This window comes from Nelumbo nucifera, chromosome 8, assembly GCF_055504915.1.
Source record: "Nelumbo nucifera cultivar China Antique chromosome 8, China Antique-T2T, whole genome shotgun sequence".
Taxonomy (NCBI): domain Eukaryota; kingdom Viridiplantae; phylum Streptophyta; class Magnoliopsida; order Proteales; family Nelumbonaceae; genus Nelumbo; species Nelumbo nucifera.
The window spans coordinates 19989666-20011653 of NC_142656.1; the positions used below are offsets into that span (position 1 = coordinate 19989666).

General features: G+C 33.6%; 1 long non-coding RNA gene across 2 annotated transcripts; it reads left to right on the top strand.

Annotated features, from left to right (window-relative positions):
• The first annotated feature begins 430 nt into the window (after nucleotides 1–430).
• LOC148789726 (uncharacterized) lies at nucleotides 431–18189 on the top strand. Of its 2 annotated transcripts, XR_016079882.1 has the most exons (4): nucleotides 431–896; nucleotides 1264–2700; nucleotides 2804–2837; nucleotides 17434–18155. It is a non-coding gene; the product is annotated as an uncharacterized LOC148789726 (long non-coding RNA). The 2 variants fall into 2 exon arrangements; XR_016079881.1 differs by having other exon boundaries at nucleotides 435–2700; nucleotides 17434–18189.
• The last annotated feature ends 3799 nt before the right edge of the window (nucleotides 18190–21988 follow it).

Consider the following 21988-nt stretch of genomic DNA (forward strand, 5'->3'; position numbering starts at 1 on the left):
GTGGAAGCCCCCATTCGGAAACTTATTGAAGATCAATGTGGATGGCAGTTTTGTTAATGCTGGGAAGGTTGGTTACAGAGTAGTTATCAGATAATTTATATTATATGTAATATTTTATTATATAATATATAAAATAAAAGTTTATATGCATGTTATGGCATTTAATATAAAATATTATAGATATGTAATGTTTTATATATAAAAGGCATTGGCCTAGAATTAAGCCCGGCCCGGCTCGGGCCCGTATGGACTTGGGCTAGGGCTTATGTTATAGGCCCGGAACCCCAGGCCAGGCCGGGCTCAGGCAGCCCAGCCCGGGCCCTGCCCATGATCACCCCTAGTGTGTGGTAAATGAAAGTTTGGGGGTTTTAAGTGTCATTACAATTTAATAAAATATTGTATGATTGATAAGGTATTGACTAACGGATAGAAAATTGAAGGTTGTAGGGAGAGGATCTGATATCAAAGAGATCGGCTAAAACAAGAGGAGGAAGAGAAGAATATGGGATGGGAATCGAGAGATGTGCGACACCGGGCGAAAGAGATCCGCTAATGATGATGAAGAAGAAGGAGAAGAATATGAAGAAGAAGAAGAAGAGGAGGAGGAGAAGGTAACTCAGGTAAGTATGTATATGGCCCACATAACTTCTACCTTTCCAACCCTCCTCGGTTGTCTTAGCAGCTATTATCTCGTCTAAAACATCGTTTCTCTTCTACGGATCGGTGGAGGAAGAAGCATCCATCCTCCAGGCTGTATCGAGAGTCAAACCAATTGTGATGGAAACAAGTTTGCTACGTCAGCGTTGTTACCGGATCTATCAACGACCGACGAGCCACAAGGTGTTAGTAACTCGTGCTATCATCTGGTTTCTGGCAGATCCGATGTCGCAACTCAGGTTGTTTAGATTCGGATTGCAATTAGTGTTCACAAAAATATTTTTTTCCACCAGTTCTCAACGCGTATTTAAGCTTTGACTTCTTTGAATTCTGTGAACCGTCGATTTAATGAATCAAGTTGATCCTACGGTGTCGAAGAGTCTGGATCTGCTCCGACTCACACCTATTTCGGCCGTGCACCTGGAACATCTCCTCAAATTTTCATTCATAGAGAAATGTTTCAGATGATGCGTGCTGTGAAGAGCAGATCCAATATCGGTGTAGAAAAGAATAGAAAGAGAAAGCGTGGTATGAATAATACATAGTTAACATATATAAGATGAAATAAAATTACTTATGAAGACGGTAATGGTTATTTTGGTGTAGGGTGCGGAGAGAGAATATATGCTTCACATGGCGGTCTGGACTTTAGGAGCGGTCATAGGCTGGGCTGGGCTGGGCCTATGTCATTAACGCATTATATCTAATTATCTAGTATATAATATTGTATAGTTTATGACATATAAATATATGTATCAAATTTATTTTATAATGTAGATAAATATAAAATAGCAAATATTATGTGATATGAACCATTTTATAATATTTTTATATACAATATATATATATATATATATATATATATATATATAATTGCGAATGAGGAGGTATTGGTTTCTGGAATTTTTCTTTACTGAAATACCCTTCTTCTTAAATATACTTTGTTTCCATTGAAAGGGTAGAAAATGTAATTAAAAGAATACCATTAAGTACATTCAATTATCTCACATTTAGGTCATTAAATAAATCACATTCTCTCTCATTGAATCCAACATTTATACTTTTTATTTATCATCATTAAATTCCACTAACAAATCTAGACATAATAGGTATTAATAGAATGAAACTTTATATTTTAAAAATAAACATGGAAATTAAGTCATATTTTTCGTTTAAGTGGTGGGTAAGTAATTCAACCCATGGTTTTTGAACCACAGTTAACCTAGACGGTTGGATTGATCAGCATGGGAACCGTTTAGGCAACCGGTTCCATTTTACCCCAAACTCGGTCTCTAGCCAAAAACCATTAAAAAAGTCAACGATCCATTGACCCAGGCGATCAACCTGTCGACCCGTTTCAATGATTTTTGGCCGTTTTTTATTTTTTTCAACTATTTTCATCATATAAGAAATTTACAAAAATACAATATAAATAATATATTTTAAATAAATAATAAATAACATATATACTATATATAAATAATTGATTTGGCCATAATATTAAAAACCAAAATTCAAACAATATATTGGAACTGCATTTATATATGCGACAACGTACGAACACACCAGGATATTCGCATTAGCAACGAATATAGCAATACATATAAATAGGGTATTCGCCTTCCGAACTTTTCCTTTTTTAAGTTAAAAGGCAGGCTACCGGCGAAGGGCAGAGCTCTCAACGCTTACACACCATGGATCTCCGACCAAAGCTCTCAACGCTTTTGTTCCTTTTGTTCAGTTTTTATCACCCTCTCAGCTGTAGCTCGAGAGTACTGCACGCTCAGGAATCTTATGCGCCAGAGCCCCCACAAATCCGATCGTTATTACCCGCCAAGGTTCCCGTGCCGATGACTCCAGGGCCTTCGCAAACCAATGGTGTTTACTCGCGCCCAACGCTGGCCGACCTTCCATCCTTTGCCATCTCGTTATCGTCTAGGAGGAACCTCACATACAAGAACCCAGCAGTTAGGGAAGATTCATCCTCTGGTTTTGATGGTCCGTACAGAGAATTTCCGTATCCGCCTTTCCATGGAAAAAAAGGTATTACAGATTTTAGGTACCAAACTCTACCATACCCATTAACCGATACGGGATTCATGTTATCCAAGTAAAATTAATATGACTTGTGTTTGATGGTTGGCAGATCCCTAGACCACTACAGCGAAACGATTCATCAGGTAATGAACTAATGATATCTCAATCTTTTTATTTTCATCACATTAGATTTGAGTTTTGCTTATCTCTGATAACTTCTTCAACCCTACCTTCATTTTATCCTTGATATGCAGTATCAGAATTTTTTGGTTTATTTTATTAATAATCTATAATATTTGATGATTTTCAGTATCGATTTGAGCCCACTATTAATCCAACGGAATTGATCCATGCATGAATTTAAATATTGACGAATCAAATTTGGATCCATAGAAAATACACAAAAAAGCTGTAGTCCGAATTTATGACGTATATATAAGAGGCATTCGAATCCTATATGGGAATATATATGAATAGGATGACAATTGGCTCTTCTTGTTTGCATTCATGGCTGTAGTGGATTATTAAAGGAAGTTCCTATCTCTTTTGAAGATAGTTAATTTATAGTGTTGTTTAATGATGTACTAGTGGGAACCGTACCGTGTAATAATAGAAATAAATAAGAGTATATAATTATTTTTTATTTATTATTTTTAAATAATTAATAATGATTTATAATTTATATATTATTTTTAATTTTTTTTTTACAATATAAATATAACGATAATTAATTTCAGTTAGCGTTGTTCATCAAATTGATCAACTTGACCTGAGTTGGTCGATTTTCTATTATTTCTGGTGGCTTTGGTTCAATAATTTTCCAATCCGACCGGGTTGGATCAATTTCGCTTTGGTCATTTGTACATTGACTAAAATTGAATGACATGATTATAGATATATTAATATTTTATATTTTAAACATACTTTTTTAATATAGGAAAGTGGGAAAATTTTCATATTTCTTAGTCTAAAATATTTTATACAATAAATTTATTTTTTAATATTGCCACCGTAATTTTTTAAATATAGTTTTAATTTTTTAAGTTTAAATCTTTTTAATTGACTAACCAAATTAAAAATTGACCCAAACCGATACAACTCAAGTGGATCGATTTCACAAATGATCAATCACTTTTAGGTGACTAACTCCCCAACTTGACTAGGTCGATTTGATTGGCCAAATAACATACAACCGAACTGAATTTTTAAGGACAAAATTTACCCCTCTATATTTAAATATATTGATAAAAAATGAGGGCAAATAGGGTAATTGGTTATTGATATTAAATGGGTTAAAGAGGTATTTAAAAGATATTCAATGTATTTAATTCTCTCATTAAATCCAAATTTAAGTTATTAACTTGCATTCATGTTCATTGAATCATATATTTAAGTCATTTTTTGTTTCTTTTCATCATTAAGTTCTATTAATTAAATCTATACTTAATAAATTAATAATTTCAATAACATAAAAGCTTATACTTTTAAAATCTACCCATTAAAAATAGTATTTTCATCTAGCTTGTGATAAGAAATTAATTCATTTTGGGTTAAATGGGTTAATCCATGTTGCCATGATTAGATAATAAAAATAAAAATAGATAAAATGAAAAAAATAGAAATTAAAAAAATTGGAAACATTTGTAGCATACATATTAAACAATAATAAGTATGATAAATAATAAATGTTTTTATTAATGAAGGAAATGGAATGTAAAATTTAAAACCAATTGGAAATAAAAATATTTTCCTATTCTCTCTAATTAAATCCTATATTTAAGATATATTTTTCTCATCCTTAAATTCTTGTAATTAAATACACAATATTAATTTTAATAATATAAAAACAAATATTTTGAAAAGTAATTTGAAAACAAAACCATTTTCTTCCCTCCCGGTGGTGGGTAAGCAATTCGACCATTTGGGGTCAAATGGATTAATAAATAATGTCAAAATTAAATAATAAAAATTAAAATAAATAACTATGAAATGTAAGAAGTATTTTTGTTAATGATGAAAAAGGAATGCCAAATTCAAAATCTACCTAGAAATGAAATGATATCATAATCAAATAATAAAATTTTTAATAATAAAAATACAAAGAATCACAAAAATTAAAAAAAAAAGATAGAAAAAATTTTGAGTACATATTTAATGTTATATATTTATAAAAAATAAAATATTGGGTACATCTCTAATATTGTGCATTCATTATATTGAATAAAAATAAGTCTTGTACATAAGAAAAAATTTTATCAATGATGAAAATGTAATACAAAATTTAATGTTAACCTAGAAATCAAACATTTTTTTTAGATGGTGGGCCAGTGGTTTGAGTCAAATAATACCATAGACAAACAATTAAGTGTGATAAATAAAAATATTTTATATAATGTAAATGAAATATATAATTTAAAGGGATAATTATTGTCAAAGTTGGTTGTATATTTAAAATTAGGTTGCAGGTTGGTCCAAAAACCAAAAAAAAACTCTAACAACCATCTCTACATTTCATATTAAAAAACTCCTACCATATCATTAGAGGCTTATGTGGTTGTTGCTAACATAGGACTCTTAGTCCATGTTGGACACTGCAAAAAACTTATATTGAAAATAGGTTAAGTTTCCCTCTCAATCCCTTTGTTTCTCGATCTCCCTCTAATCTCTATCACTCTCATAGTCATCTCTCGATATCCTGCTCCCTCTATCTCTCCCACTCTCTCAACTTCGATCTATAGCCAAATCAAAACCCCTCTCTCTCTCTCTCTATTGTTCTCTCTCATCTTTCTCATTCTTCCCCCTCACTTTTTCTCTCAGTCAATATCTCCTTATTCCTCAATCTCTATCGTTTTCTAGTTGGTATAAATTTCATAGCTAAGAGCTTCTTGTGAATTTTTATTAAATTGGTGTAATAATTTTTTAATCATACAAAGTTGGTTTCATGTTCTTTTATACGATCCAATTAATACCATATAAGTATGTAAGGAAAAAAATAAAAAAAAAAACGAGAGAGGGAGTGGGAGAGACACTAAGGGAGAACGATAGAAATTAAGGGAGAATGAGAGATCAACCGAGAAAGAGAACGAGAGAGATTAAGGGAAAACGATAGATAGAGAGAGAGAGAATGAGAGAAATTGATATAGAGAATGTAAATACAGAAACCAAAAACCCATTTTTATTTATTTTCAAATCACATAGTCATTGAGTATATAAAGATGACTGTGTGTGTGTGTGTGAGAGAGAGAGAAACTAAAATCCATTTTTTTTTATTTTCTAATCACCCAACATTAAAGAGCAATTTCAGTATAAGCTTTTTGTTGTGTCCAACATGGATTAAGAGTCCCATTTTAGCAATAACCACGTAAGCCTCCAATGACATGGCGAGAGTTTTTATAATTTGAAATGTAGAGTTGGTTGTCAGAGTTTTGTTGATTTATGGACCAACCTGTAGCCTAACTTTAAATGTACAACCGAATCCAACTATAATTTTCCCTAATTTAAAATTAATCCAAAAGTAAAGTTATTTTCTTATCTAGATGTGGGTTAGTGATTTACCTTTTCAAAAAAACCCATGATGTCATAATTGAATAATAAATATTTAAGTTTATCTTTAATCGTATTGTTAGTTTTGCTAATTTTCGATTTCTATCTTAACTATGAGATTTCTAAAATTGAAGTAATTAATATGAAGAAAATTTTTCTTACGCGCAACAAATGTCCTTAATTACTAGTATATGTATATGTGTGTGTGTGATAACTCTAACTATTTTCAACTTTTACCATTTCCATAAACCGGTTAGCTTTTATTTTTTTTTGTTTTATTTTTATTGTCTATTAAACCTTTTCATTTCCGCCAATAACCCCTTTGTTTCTATTATTAGAACAAGTTAGCTTTAAGCCTTTAAGCAAAAAATCTTCTTTGTTCTGTTGATAACTTCATCAATGACTAGGTTTAATCTTTAGCAATGAATTGTTCGTCTGCCGATAACTTCATCAATAACTTATGGAAAACAACTTTGTTTTTGATGCATGAAATTTGTATCTCATCAATATATAAGAAAAAGACAAGGATAATATTTGGCTTGTTAACCTTAGGTTAATGTGTTTCTTTCACATGTAGGGAGTTGTTTGTTAACGTATTAGAATTAAAACCATATCTCATCTTTTTTTTTTGCTTGATATTACATAGTTTTCAAAATGGTGAGACAGAGTTATTGGCGCAACAGAAATCAGAATGAAAATAAAACAAAATATTACAGAAATGGTTGTACTTCCTTTCTTGTTCTCTGCAATGGTGAGACAAACCAGTTCGTATTACGAAAATGGTTGCGCTTTTCATGTGCTCTGCAATGGTGATCGGGAGTATTAAGTTTGGTCTCCCTCTTCTCTTTGCTTTTTGATTTTAGAAAAAAAAAAAAACTCAAACCCTAATAGATGCAAGCCGTAAAAATTGAAAATAGTTGGAATTGTTCAAATTAAATCTGACGTCATTAGATAAACACCGTAACCAATAAACCAATAGTTTCTCATTTAAACGTTGGGACAAGCAACTGTGATGTGGATTAATAGATCCAACTAGCCCAATAAAAATCTTGGGAGTTGGGACGGATGCTTTGAGTAAGCCGGTGAGTGACGTGGAGGTTGTTCACGATTACCTGTGTCTGACACAACTCTTTTGTAGATTCAGTAGTCATTGACTAACTATGACCCTGATTTGAACTGAGTATCTTGAATCATCTCAACGAAGCTTCGAAGAAGAGGGATGGGCTCTTGTATCCAAATGGGGCCCAAACGTCAGTAGGGTCCATTTAGTTTGGTTACTCTCATTTGACAATTGGATCCGAGTTTGGGTAATTATGATAGTTCTGATATCTTCAAGTTCCCTCCTTAGAAATTCAGTTGCAGGCTGGGTCATTAAGTTAGGGTAATATTCGGATTTGAGTTGGGGGCTCTAATATGAGAAAGTTAATGTTGAGGGAGAAAATTAAAAGAATTGGGAGACCCAAAGAAACAACTAGCAGCAAAATGATTCAAATCTAATGCTCAAGTAAGCAAAGTTTCTTTTTTATGTATTTGATGGGCTGAGGCTGGCCTATTGCAGCCGCTGTGAATCAGTTGAGTTGGAACTTCCATGGGATTGCTCGACCTGTGATAAAGTTTGTTTCAGATGCTTTTCCCTGATTTCCTCTTTCTAGGTGAGAGAAAGATTTCTAAGTGCAAAGATGTTAATCTAAAGTATTGCTTTAAAATATGGTAATATGTGTTGTTTCCCCTTCTAAAGGGATAGCAAGCATGTAGGGGTGTCAATTGGACCAGATTTGGCCTAATGTGATCCAGTCCAATATGAGTCCATTACAAATATATCAGGTCCAATCTTCTTTGGATCATTTTGGACTAGTCTAATTCAATGTCTGAACACTCTAATCTGTTCAAATTGGATTTAATTTAGATTTTGTTCCAATCCAGACTTGTTCCAATCCAATAAATACATTGGACTAGTAAGTTTGGACAGGTCCAATTCGATATGACTTATTGTTCCGTCCAATCCATCCAAATTGATTTTGATTTGGATGGGGTCCAACACAAAATCAGTTCATTAACACCTAGGAGGGCTTGCCTTTTTTCTGTTTTTATGGAAAAATGGCATTGATACTGAACTACTTAAAGTTTTGAATAGGTTTTCTGTCGTTGTTTTTAAATTCTTACCCCCTCCCCCCAATGTTAAATTATTGTTCTGTTTTATTTATGATGAAAGGAAAAGTAAATAATTCCAATTCTTGAATGATTTTTAAACAAATTCCCTGTGATTTTAGTGTATCTTGTGAGTTGTTTAGTAATGAATTAATGATGATAGTGATAGTGGGAATAGGAGAGGAAATTTTAACTAGAATAGTGCCAACCCGGATTTGTCAAATTTTTTTATACCAATTTAAATTGATTGAATTTAGTATCTCTAGTGGTAACTTCACCTGTTCGAATGAGAGGAAAGGAAGTCGCTGTATTTATAGGAAACCCTGATAAGCTTTTACTTTTATTGACTAGTTGGTGATTACAACAAAAGAAAAAGAAAGAAAAAAGGAATAAAAAAAATTGCTTCATTAGAGTTGTAACAAGTTAGAAATAAGTCAAAAGTAAGGAGAACAGGGAGAAAGAGAAGAGAGGAAAAGAGAAATGAAGGGTTTTGGGAGAGAATGAATCGTGGGAAGCATTGTGCTGTTGCACTTATTTATGTACTTATTGTTAAAAGATGGAAAATTACATATATGCCCTCAATTAATGAGTGGCAGCAATAAGAAGAGTAAAAAACATAACGGGCCTAAGGCCCACTAAGATTTGACACCCATTAATAATAAATTAAAACAAAACTCTGAGGCCCAACTTAACAGCATTCCCCCATAAATGTCAATCATGCTTAACTTGCATATATAATTATCTAATCGTTGCTTTACTACTCCTTTGGTGAGAACGCATATTGTTCTTCAAAAACTGCATATGGAAGACATAGTTCTCCCATGTAGGGGTGTCAATGGACTGGTTTTGGGTTGGACTCTGGACCAATAAGACATATTGAATTGGACCTGATCCATCCAAAATGAATTTATATTGGATTGGGCCAATATCTGGTCCATTAATAAAAGATAAGAACATAGGTGTCAATGGACCAGGTTTGAATTGAAGCCAGTCTAAGTTAACAGGAATTTGAACACATTGGATAGTCTCTGGACCGGTCCAAAATATTCATTGGACTGGATTGGACCAGGTCCATTTGTAATGGATTCACATTGGACTAGACCGGATTGGACCAAATCCAGTGCAATTGACACCCTTACTCCCATGACCACTCTTTCTTGGATGAAATGCCTATCAATCCCATTGTTCTTACTATAATCATGCTGAATTAGATTGTGAGCAACACTTATAGCCATAACCCTATACTTTACTTTTGTGCTAGATAGAACGACCATAGTCTGTTCTTACTCCGTAAGATTGGGTTTCCTCTAAGAAGAATGTAAAAACCAGAAGTTGATCTCCTATCATCAATAGACCAAACCCTAGTTTGTGTCAATATAAGCCTCAATGCACATATATCCATTATTAGGATATAAAACCCCTCTACCAAGATTTCACTTCAAGTAAGCCAATATTCTTTCAGCTACTATCAAGTGTGAATTAGTCGGGAAATGCATATGCTGACTAATAACAAACATTACATATAATATATCATCCCAAGTCATACATAGATATAACTACTTCCCCACCAATATCTAAAGCACTTCCCTATCCTTCAAAGGAATATTAGTGGAATTAGATAATCGATGGTTTGGATCAATTGGAGTGTCCATCAGTATAACTTCCAATTTACCAGTTTATTATAAAAGATCCATGACATATTTGTGTTAAGAGATAAAAATCACATGCCTAAATTGAACAACTTCAATACCAAGAAAATAACATAAACCACTCAAGTCTTTAATCTCAAATTCATCACTAAGAAAAGTCTTCAATTTGATTGTAGCCAACCGATAAGAAAGCACTGCCAAAATAATCAAACCAAGCTCGACGTAATTGTTTTAGTCTATATAGTGATTATTTTAATGTACACATCTTCTTTGTTTGAACATCACGATAAACCCTAGAGGGAAGTCCATGTCAACTTCCTCATGTGGTTATCATTTAAAATGCATTCATGACATCAATCTAAAAAAGTGGCCATGAATAACAGGTAACAACAGATAATGAGACATGTATAGAATTCACTTTAGCCACAAGAAGAAAACTTTTTGTATAATTCACCCCATAAGTGTAAGTATAGCCCTTAGCAACCAATCACACTTTATGTCTCCTAACAGTACTATTTTCTTTATCTTTAATGGAAAATACCCATCTACAACAACCGATTAGCTATTTCCCATCAGGTTGATCAACAATATGTCATGTGTTATTTTCCAAAAGAGTTGTTATTTCACCTTGCATGAATTGCTTCCACTCAAGTCGAGAAAGAGTCTCTATAACAATTTTTGGTGTGAAGTCTTTGGAAATGGAAACAAGGAAGGATTTATACGAAGGAGATAGATGATGATAAGACAAGTGTTTAGAAATGCAATTACCAGTAGTGCAATGCCACTTACCTTTTCTATAACAATTCTTGGAGGCAAGTGGAGGTGGCAAAGTGGTTTTAAAGCTCCTGGTTCATGACGATATTTTTAATATTGTTGGTGAGTTCTTTAAAAATAGAAACTTCTTAAGAAAATAAATCATTCCTTCATTACTATGATCTCAAAGTTTGAGAATCCTACTTTTATCACATATTTTAGGCCTATGGGTATGTATACAATATTAACTAAACTAATGGCCATTAAAATGAAATCCCTATTCCATAGATGAATTCCTCCTCTTCAAGATGCTTCTGTTTAGGGTAGATTGTCGCTCATGGATTGATTGATACATTACAAGAAAAAGATACAGTAGATCTAGGGGTCATGGTTATAAAATTGGATATTTCAAAAACTTATAATAGTCTTGAATGGCATTATCTTTTGCGGGTTATGAGGTATTTGGGTTTTTGTGAGAATTGGTGTAAAATGATTTTTCCTTATATAGGTCTTAGACAAAGAGATCCACTTTATCTATATTTCTTCATTTTGGTAGTGGAAGGTTTGTTAATGCTGAGAGAAACAATAAATTGGTGGGTATTTTTATTAGTAGATCAGCTCCTGAGTTACTTTTTACTGATATTTTAGTGCTCAGAAAGGCCTTTAGAGTTGAATGTCTGATCTTTAGTAAGAAGATTTCCACAAAAGGAATAAGCATTATTAGGTGGCAGCTTAAAATGAAGGCTCTTAGTTTTGATGCTAAGTATTTAGGGGGTTCCTCTTTTGTGGTAAAATGAACTGTAAGCTTAGTTTTAAAAAGGCTGCCTTAATTTCTTATGCAGGTAAATAAGTTTTGATGAAATCTGTATTACAATCTAGGCATGCCTAGCCACCGTGTGTTGATTCAATTTTCAAAAAAGAGGTTTAAATGATATTGACAAAATCCAAATGTCTTTTTCTTGTTACGGCTTACTTAGGAAGCAGTACAAGTACATGCAAAATAGTACAAAATACAAGGTTTTGAACTCTACACGTTTGTATTTGTACTCCATCCAAACTGAGACTATAGAAATAAGAACAAATCTGGATATAAATGCTCTTATTAATTGGGATAAACTGTGTAGCTTTAGAATGCCTAAGTGATTTTAGATTCGGAAAGCTAAAGTTTTGAATAGTTTTATTTTGAAGTTAGCATGGAGGTTCCTAAATAAGGAAAACTCTTTATCAGTCAGAATGCTTACAGCCAAATATCCAACAAACCATGATAAAATCCCTGGAAAAAAATTGTTGGCCTTGCTTCCATGTTTGGAAACCATTAGGTACAAGACAACTTTGAAAAATATGTTTGTTGATGTGGCAGTGTAGGTGCATACAATTTCAATGTTGAATGTTTGGAACATTCCATCTAGAAATTTCATTTTGCTATTTGGTCCTCTTAATAGGGAAGCAAAAGATTTAATGGTTTAAGATTTTATGTCTATTAATGAAGAGGGTTGAAATCTTTAAAAGTTGAGAGATGTTTTTCTTGATCCTGTGGTAAATGAAATGTTGAGTACTCATACTTTTACGAGGCTCTTGGATAAAATTGTTAGGACCACGGTGCAAACCAAAGGGGCATATTTTCAACTAAGGCTGCTTTTGTTTGAGGTGTAAATTCAAATTTTACACTAGGGAAAAATGTGAACCGGCTTAGTGAAGGATGAAAATTAGGACCGGCTGATTTTGAAAATTTACATTGATCACGTTTGGTTTTCTATGGTGTAAATTTTCCAACTGGGTCTTGACGGAAGTTGGGTCTCAACTGAAAAGGTGAAGCAATGCTGTATACACTGATAAGCATGAGCGAGCAACGCCCATAGATACCAGTGAGCTTTGTTCTCACATCTCCGCCATCCCCATGACATCCTCTTCCCTTTTCTTACCTTCAACTTCAAGACCCGACGGCGACTGCCACCAATCTTCCCTTGCTTTAAATGCAGCTGTAGTAATGAAGAATCAAAAGTTCGGATTCCGTTGAAACCGATCAATTTGTCTGAAATCGGACCGGAAAACAAATTGCAAGACAAGTTAAGCAACTTTAGAGATGAAAGTTTTCTTTTCTGGATAGGAACCCGTCCAGAGAAGTTATTTCCCTGAAGCTCGGGAAACTCTAGCATAAACTCTACCAGATTTCTGTGCCTGAAGCAGGACAACCACTGTCAAGGATGTTACTAGATTTTGCTTCGAGAAACTCTAGTAGAAAAATCATCAAGAACTCAGGAACTCTTCTTCTAGAACTCTGGAACTCTTCCCTCAAGGATGATTTTGCTTCGATCAGGAAAATCATCAGCAAGAACTAGCAAAGAGAGAAAAATAAAAGTTCTAGCCTATTGAGAACCTGCTCTTCATCTTTGACAACCAGCTCTTCATCTTTGACAACCTGCTCTTCATCTCCAGATCCTGCTGTCCCACTATCCCACTGTTCTCTGGCTCTGACTGACTGACTCCGTGAGGTCCCACTGTCCCACTGTCCTCCGGCTCTGGCTCCGTGAGGTCCCACCCTAAATGCTCTGAGATGGTGGAAACACCGGTCAAACCCAGTTTACCATTACAGCACTGAGAAGAGGTGCGAGCTCCAATTCATTGTCGTTTGGTACCAACCTGGGTGAAGGAACAAATGAAAACTTCTTACGCCGGTGAAGAAGCTTGTGGCATGGAGGCTGAGCAAAGAAGGGGTACAAATCTGCAACACCGATGGTTGAGTCTCCAACGGAAGTTGAAGGAGAGAAGGGGGAGAGCTGCTACTTTTGGAAGTTGCAGTATTAGGTAGGAACAGACGAGAGTGAAACCGGGGAGGAAGAAGAACAAGGAGAGAGAGCGAGTCCATCGAGTTTGAGAAGATGGAGTTTAACATCGATTTTATCGGTGGTAACTTTCCACTGATTTTTTTGTAAAATTTACCTAAAGTGAAATTTTACACTCATCTAAGATGAAAAATAACATCTCATCATCGAACCGGAGTGTAAAGTTTACCCTGGTTCGATTTTTCACCTCAAACAAAAACAGCCTTAAGATTTCTATTGGAGTGAAATACATCATATACTTTTCATAACTCTGTTCAAGATATTATTAAGGTGTGGAAACTAAAAATTCCTTCTCGGCTCTTATGGAGAATTTGCAAAGATTTTGCTGGTACTAGAGATCAACTTTTTGACGAAGAAATTGTGGATATCAAATCTTGTTCTTTATGTGGGTATAAAACAACTATTCATTTGCTTTGTTATTGTTCTATTGCTACAACTGTTCTTTTTGCTAGTTTGTTGGGTGTCACTCATAGGGAGAATCAATTTAGTATTGTGGTGGATTTTATTTGTTTCTTAATTTGTAGGTTAGATGATAAGCTAGATCCGGATAGATTTCTTGTTTGGATTTCTATAGCATTTTACTAAATGTTAGTGGGACTTATGCAATTCACAGGATTTGTTAAGCAAATGCTAAATAATAGAGACACATAAGAGTATACAATTATTTTATATTTTTAATTTTTAAATAATCAATAATTATTTATATTTTGGGTTTGACTATGATATGGGAAAGATACGATATCTGAAAATTTATTAACTAATCAACTGGTATGCTAGCCAATCAAGTGTTATTTATCAAAATTCATGGGTGGATTTTCATTTGTCAAAACTCTTTCGATACCATATATTTCTTGCATCATAGTTTTTTCTTATATTTTATATACTATTATTTTTTTACAATACAAAAATAATACTAATTAATTTCAGCCAGGGTTGTTCAACAAATTGATGAAACTGACCATTCCGACCAACTTGACAAGTTGGTTTTCTAGTATTTCCAATTGGCTTTGGTTCAACAATTTCCCAACCCAACCAGGTTGGATCAATTTTGCATTGGTCATTTGTAAATTGACCAAAATCAAATGACTCAACCATGGATATATATTAATATTTTATATTTTAATATATTTTTCTAATACAGGAAAAGTGGAAAATTCCCAATTTTCTTGGTCTAAAAAATTTTATATCAAAAATATAATTTTTTAATAATGTCACTATAATTTTTTAATTTAAATTTAATTTTTTCAATTTAAATCTTTTGAACCGATAACCAAACCAAAAATCAACCCAAAATGATACAACCCAAGTTGGCCACTTTTCATTAGTGGCTAGTTGATTTCGGATGACCAACTCCCCAACCTAACTAGGTTGATTTGGTTGGCCAAACAACCCATAACCGAACTAATCCAACTTGTGAATACTCCTAATTTCATCTAAATTAATAGTCTAATCTCTAATAAATAACAATAGTTTAATCTCCAATAATTATTGAAAATTTATAGCAAAAATAACATAACTATTGAAAATATATTGATAATGAAAATATAAAATATAACTAATAAAATACAATAAATATTAAAAAATATATTAAATTAGTCAATAAATAGTATAATCTCAAATAATAGTTTAATCTCTAATAAATATTAATCAATAAATTATAAAAAATATACAATAAGTACAATAAGTTATATTTAAAACATGGTTTTTAAAACCGACTCGATGACCAAACCGATCAAGGGTCTGGTAAACGGGTCCAACGGTCTAACCGTTTCAACCAAACATTCGGTCCATTCTGATAAAAAAATCAAAAGAACTCAAAAAAATAAAAAAAAAGGTCAAAACTGTTCAAACGGTTCAAATGGTTAATCGCCTGGTTCAGCATTTCGCTTACCAAAATCAACGGTTTTGGGGGGAAATCTGGTTTTTGGGGGAAAACAAAACCAGTCACCTGACCAGTTCCTAGTTTTTCATGTCCGACTGCCCAGTCTGGTCCGGTTTTGAAAACCATGACTTAAAATGTTAAATAATAAGTGTTTAATCTCCAATAAATATTGAAAATTTTATGTTAAATAAAAAAATAGATTTAGACATAATGAGTGAAAATATATTTATCACAAAATATAAATAATTACTAACAATACAATAAATATTAATTTTAGTATATATAAATATATAATAAATACAAGAATTATTTATTGAATTTAATAATCCTTAAATAATTTTTACTACTACGTCATTATTAATTTTGTAAAATATTAAGCTATTATTAATTTAAATATTATGTTATAATTATTTTTCTACTTTTAAGAAAATTTTTAAATTTGTTACATAATTTCATTATTTTTACTATTTAAAATCTAGTCATGTTAAATATTTTGTTAGTTAAAATATTTAGTTATTTAAATATTTAAATAATATATAAAATATTTATTTTTTCTTTAAATTTTTTTTACTTTAAAGTTATTACATAATATTAAATATCTTGTTATATAATTATTTATCCATTTTTAATATTTTGTTATTTACGATATTTGGTTATTGAAAATTTTAAATAATATTTTATTTTTAATGTTAAATTTTTATTATTTGCATAACATTTAAATTAAATAATTCAGAAACCCATAATTTATATTGTTTGTACATAATTTCATGACGAGTATTGTTGAAATATAAAATTATTAATAATATTTATATTATTAAATCTATTATAGTTGTTTTTGTGTTTTTGATAAATATTTTAAAGTTATTATATAATTTTGTTAAAATATTTAAATAATTTTTAAAATTTTAATTCAAACTTTCTTTAGATAGATATCTATACTACCTATAAAAGAGCGAATTCCTATTTTTTCTAGAATTTTCATCGAACATTTCTAGCCCCCTTGTCTAAGGATACAGTGGGAATAAAGAGGCCATATATGTCCTTTATTCTCACTTAAGAAACCGTTCACTTATAACCAAGGTTTGAAGTATCAATACGTATCAACCCGTATTGGCCAATACATATCATGCCGGTGGCTTCCCGATACGCCCCTATAGGGGTTTTATTAGGTCAGCCACTAGTTCAGAGGGTAGTTGGGCCTTAAATTGGCCCCTTTGAACTGATTTCAAAAATATAAGTAAAACTAAAAAAAAGCACCGACCGAGGTCGATATGGCCTATCGACATATCAGCTAGTTGTCAACACTTTGAACCATGGTTATAACCAAACTGCCCATGAATTATATAGATAGTTCTGCCACCTGCAAATGCATGTACATGTTTACTAGTAGATAAAAAGTGGGGGATATGATAAATAGGAATTAGAGATAATTTAGGAGAAAGTGGGGGAGGTATTTTCAGGGAGGATATTATTTAGGTTATTGGGAACCTATAGAGAGAGAGAGAGAGAGAGAGAGATTTTAGGTATTCTTTTATTGGAAAGGAAAACGTCTCATTGGTTGTTTACAAAATGACATGGAATAAAAAATAAAAAAGAGAAAAAAAAAGAAAATTTCTATATATCTATCTATCTATCTCTCTCTCTATATATATAATTTTGTTTGTGATTCAGTTAAAAATTTGTGTTTTTGGATCTTAAATTGTGTCAATGAAATCATTAGTTCTAGTCATTAGTTCTAGTCTCTACTCTAGTGGATCTCCTCAAAATTGTAATGAGGCATATAATAAGACTAGTAATTGGGGTACATCTTTCTGAATGGAACTTTTCAAAAATTTTGTGATGGTGTCATTAATAGTGTGAATCAAGAAAGGGTTGTTTGATTTCATTTGCTTCTTTAACCATAATTTTGTCTTGAATGCAGGGGGACCTTTGGTCTTTTCAGTGGGGTGTTGGAGCTGAACTTTTGGCATAGAGTTTTTTGTATGTTTCTAGGAATGTTAAGACAGCTACTCATGCTACAGCTTCTCTAAATTTGTTGTGCGTCAGGACAACATATGGATTGTTTGATACATACTGGTTTTTGGATAAATGCGAATACTCTAAATGATAAGTATTAAATATATCCTTAGCATTTAAACAATATTAAAAGGTCTTGATAGAAGCCGATGTCAATACAAGTTCGGTTTCAGTCAGGGCAAAGCCTGTTTGAGAAGTCTTTATTGCATTGCATTGAAAATATTTTCATATTTATATACTTTATTTCATAGAGAGATATTCTTAATGAAAGATTGCAAAAGGATATTACAACGGAGTGAGCACAGGTTTGCCCTAATAGAAGCCGATCTCCTTGAATACATGTGGCTTAGATGGTATCTATTGAAACAACAAGTACCTATATTAGTTGTTGGAATCGCTTCTTTGAACCTTGCCCCAAATGGTAAGGTTTGTGCTTGTAGGGGAAGAGAAGAACGGAACAGAAGGTGGATGCATGGAGAAGTGATTGTGCTGATGTTAATGGGGGCGTGGGGCTCCATGATATCAAATGCAAGTTGGGGGTTTGATGCTTCTTTGGTTATGGTTAATTGAATTGGGTATGTCTAGATCTAAAGTTGTATTTTAATATTATTCAAATTTGAACCAAGGTCGTGTTCACTTTACCGTAAATTACTTACCAGGGTAAATGTGTCTGGGTAAGTTTTTCTTGGGAAACACTTACCTAAGTAAATGCATTTACCTATGTTCTTTTATTTCTCATATAAATAAGGTAATGACCATTTTATCTATAAAAATTCAATATTAAAAGGGACATTTTTGTTTCATTCAAGTGTTGGTAACTTTCCCCCTACGTGGGAAAGTTATTTATTCACCTTAGAGATGGGTATCATACCTGGGAAAATAAACTTTCCCTAATCTCCATATAAATCTGAAAAAAAAAACATGGGATTCTTGTCCAATGGGAACCCATTGACCAACTTTTCCCCTCTCAAAATCCAAAAAAAGAACACCCCCAAATATAAAAATAATTTGGATATTTTATTAGATGAACAAAAACAAATGCAACATCAGCAAATATCATACATATAGGAGGATACCCCCTTTGATCATACCAGATTTTGAATCAGCCAGCCGGGGACCCTACCATTTGTGGCCTTACAGTTACAGAGACTACCTTTCGTCAAGGGGAAAAATGGGTCACTCCCATCTGTTTTATCCAATATTTCAGTACAATCCCCAAATTAAATATAGCATACTGCTAGCGATGGAAATAAAAAGGGTTTGGATAAATTTCTTAAAATTATCCCCACTGTTTGCACCCTTATTATTTCTAAAAATTGACATTCCTAATAAATGCTAATGGAAAGAAATGAAATATCAAATTTGTTCCTCATTATTTTTCAAAATTTTAAAATAAAACTCAACCGATGAAAAATTTGCCCTCTTCCCATGGGCCGTCAGCAGAAATCAGGGGCGGGAGCAACCTTTATCCCTCAATTCCAACCAATCTATTGCCAAGAAGATGGCGGGGAGTCAGATTTCTTCTTTTTCTATGTGTGAAGTGTTGGGAGGAGACTGAAATACCAACCGTCCACTGTCCGCTTCCTCTAAACTGAAATAGTAGCCGTAGGGACTATATGCCCTCTCGAGAGACCGACATCGCTCTTGGATGCCCTTCGATGTAGAGGTAGTTCAGATCTGAGTTGAACATCAAGGTATGAAGAACTTAAAGAAGTTCGAACATTGTAATTTGGATTGGCATCTAAAGCCCGATTAATTGTTTTAGGATCACATCCTTTAATGGAAATGGGTGGGATATTTAAGGGCTGAAGAGGGGGAGGATTTCACCACTGTGGCAAAGGACCGGGGACGATAAGTGTTAGAACCAGAGGTCCTGCTCTCCCCTTTTGGGGAAGTTGCTTTCCCTTGACAAGATTATCAATTGCCAAAGAAGCCTTCTGTAGTATTACAAGGGAAGCCTTTTGGGGATGTTTCGGGGCCCTCTGATACCAGTTACCAACCCACTCCTAAACGGACCCCAACCAGCTTCTGCATCCGCTTCACGTTCATCATCAATCGATTGGATAGTACCGCCACCTCAGTCCAGAATGGATTAGCGAACATTGTCACCGACGATGTTCCGTTTGCATCGTTCGTCACCCCGAAAACCAGATTTCCCCTTGAAATACTGGCAGCGATGGTGTCTTTCAGTGTGAGCCCATCTATGCACTGTGCATTGCAACTTAGATTCATAACTTAGTTGGCCTGTATTTGACTGGAGATCTCAAACCTCCGGAGCAGTAGAGATTACTGGTAGCGACGCTGGAGAGCCAAGGTCTGGTAGCAATGTTGGAGAACGACAGAAAGCACCGCCGGAGCGCTGCCGGATTCCAGCAAGGGGGAACTCCGCCGGATTCCAGTAAAGAAATTTTAAGGAGAGGTTGAGTGCAGTATCTGGGCGGGAAGGCTTCGTCCAGCAGGGGAGACAGGGAGAGTGAACGAAGGGGAAGAGATAGGAGGTAGAGGGGGCTATCTCCGCCGGTTAAGGACTGAGTTGGTTCGGTTTGCATTGTAAAAAGGAAGAAGAGGGTAAGGCAAAATTGGGTTTAAAAAAGATATACATAAGGTGTCTATAAGTTTTGAGAGAATATTAAGGGAAGTTAATATTAAAGGTAGAGTTAATCAATTGTCTGAGAATACGGTTTGACAATAGTCAAACAATAAGGATATACTCTTAGTCAATTTCAAAACCAATAAGGGTAGTTTTAGAAATTTATCCAAAGAGTTTTTTAAGCTAATCAACTTCCGGTGGATTCAGATGAACTTATTTGAAACATCCTAAGCCCTTCCTGAAAAATGGTTTAGATAGGTGCTTAGATCCTAAGCCCAAGCTCATGGGTCTAAAACTGTCAATTGGGTTACCTTGCCCGTCAACAATTCTAGGTGTCATCTCATGTCTTACAAGGGTCTATGTAGGTTGTTTTTATGATAACGTACCATTATCAAAGAATCCACAAGGATGTTAAACACCAGTGGATTGCTAAGGCTGATTTGGTTGCAGTGTAAATTTATTTGCACTAGTATAAGTGTATGAGAGTGCAAATGTAAAAAATGCAAATTTTTGTTTAATTTTATTTTGGATCTTACTTTATTCTGCTTTATGTCTTAATTTATTTCATTTGTACTGTAATCAAACAAAATAAAATAAAATTTGAAACAAAAATATATTAGAATTTATAACACTCAAATCATTTGCACTGCCATAATTTTACATCAGTGCAAATTTATTTGCATTGCAACCAAACACAGCCTAAAAAAAACTAGTTACAACATACATTTTTTTCTACAATAAGAAATAGTTAAAGTATGACTGGTAAAAACAATAATTATGGCTTTATGTGCAATTACTTGAAACTGTTATATCATTTACGAACAATCTCTTAATAATTGATCCGCAGATGTATCATCCGCAGTAACAGTTTCTACGGTTTAAATGTGGGCCAATTTGGGAGGACTAATGCATTGCTTTGGAGAGAAATTACCAATGATAACTTTGCCAAAAAATTGATTTTCGGATCATGTAAATCTGTTTGCAACTTTTCAGTTTTTCACAAAACATGGTTTATCGGCTTTCCGGGTTTCTCAGGTCATATAATGCCAGAAGTCACTGTATGGAACTCCTACTAAACGGCCACTAAATAAGGGACTTACCGATTTATGATTGGGTGTGAATTTGGTCCTAATAGGCTTATGGTTAAGTGGAAATACTGTGCGTACAATCCCTAAATGAGGAGCTTAAAATTTGGTCCTAAACTGGGCCCATTCTATCTGGGTGAACGCAATTACTTGGATAAATTTTTCCTAGGAAATACTTATCCGGGTAAGTGCATTTATCGATCATGTTCTTTTATTTTTCAAGAAAATAAGATAATGATCATTTTAGCCATAAAAATCTATTATTAAAATGGGTAGTTTTTGTCCCATTCAAGTGTGGCAAATTTCCCCCTTGGGGGAAAGTTATTTATCCACCTAAGAGATGGGTACAAGTGATACCCAAGACAATAAACCTTCCCTGATGCCCCACATAAATCTAAAAAAAGACCAAAGAATTTTTGGTCAATGGGAATCAAAATCGCATTGACCAACTTTTCCCCATCTCAAAATCTATAAAAAGAATGCCCCTAAGGAGCATTGCACAAAATGATGCAGATTGTGGTTATTCATGTACAAGAATTTCATCTTCTACGAATGTAGGAGGACATATTTTTGGTGCAACAGTCGGAATTTCCTGCCCACAACTTGACTAGGCTTGTCCTAAGGCCACAAATCAAGTAGCTCCAACCATGGAATGGGTGAGTCGAGGCCATATTTCTAAGGAATTTATCACCTAGTAGCTCCACCAACGGTGTCCATTTCAATCTCCTTAGAGAATCAGAACGAAAGAGGATGAACACATAAGGGCATGTTTAATTAGGAGTTGA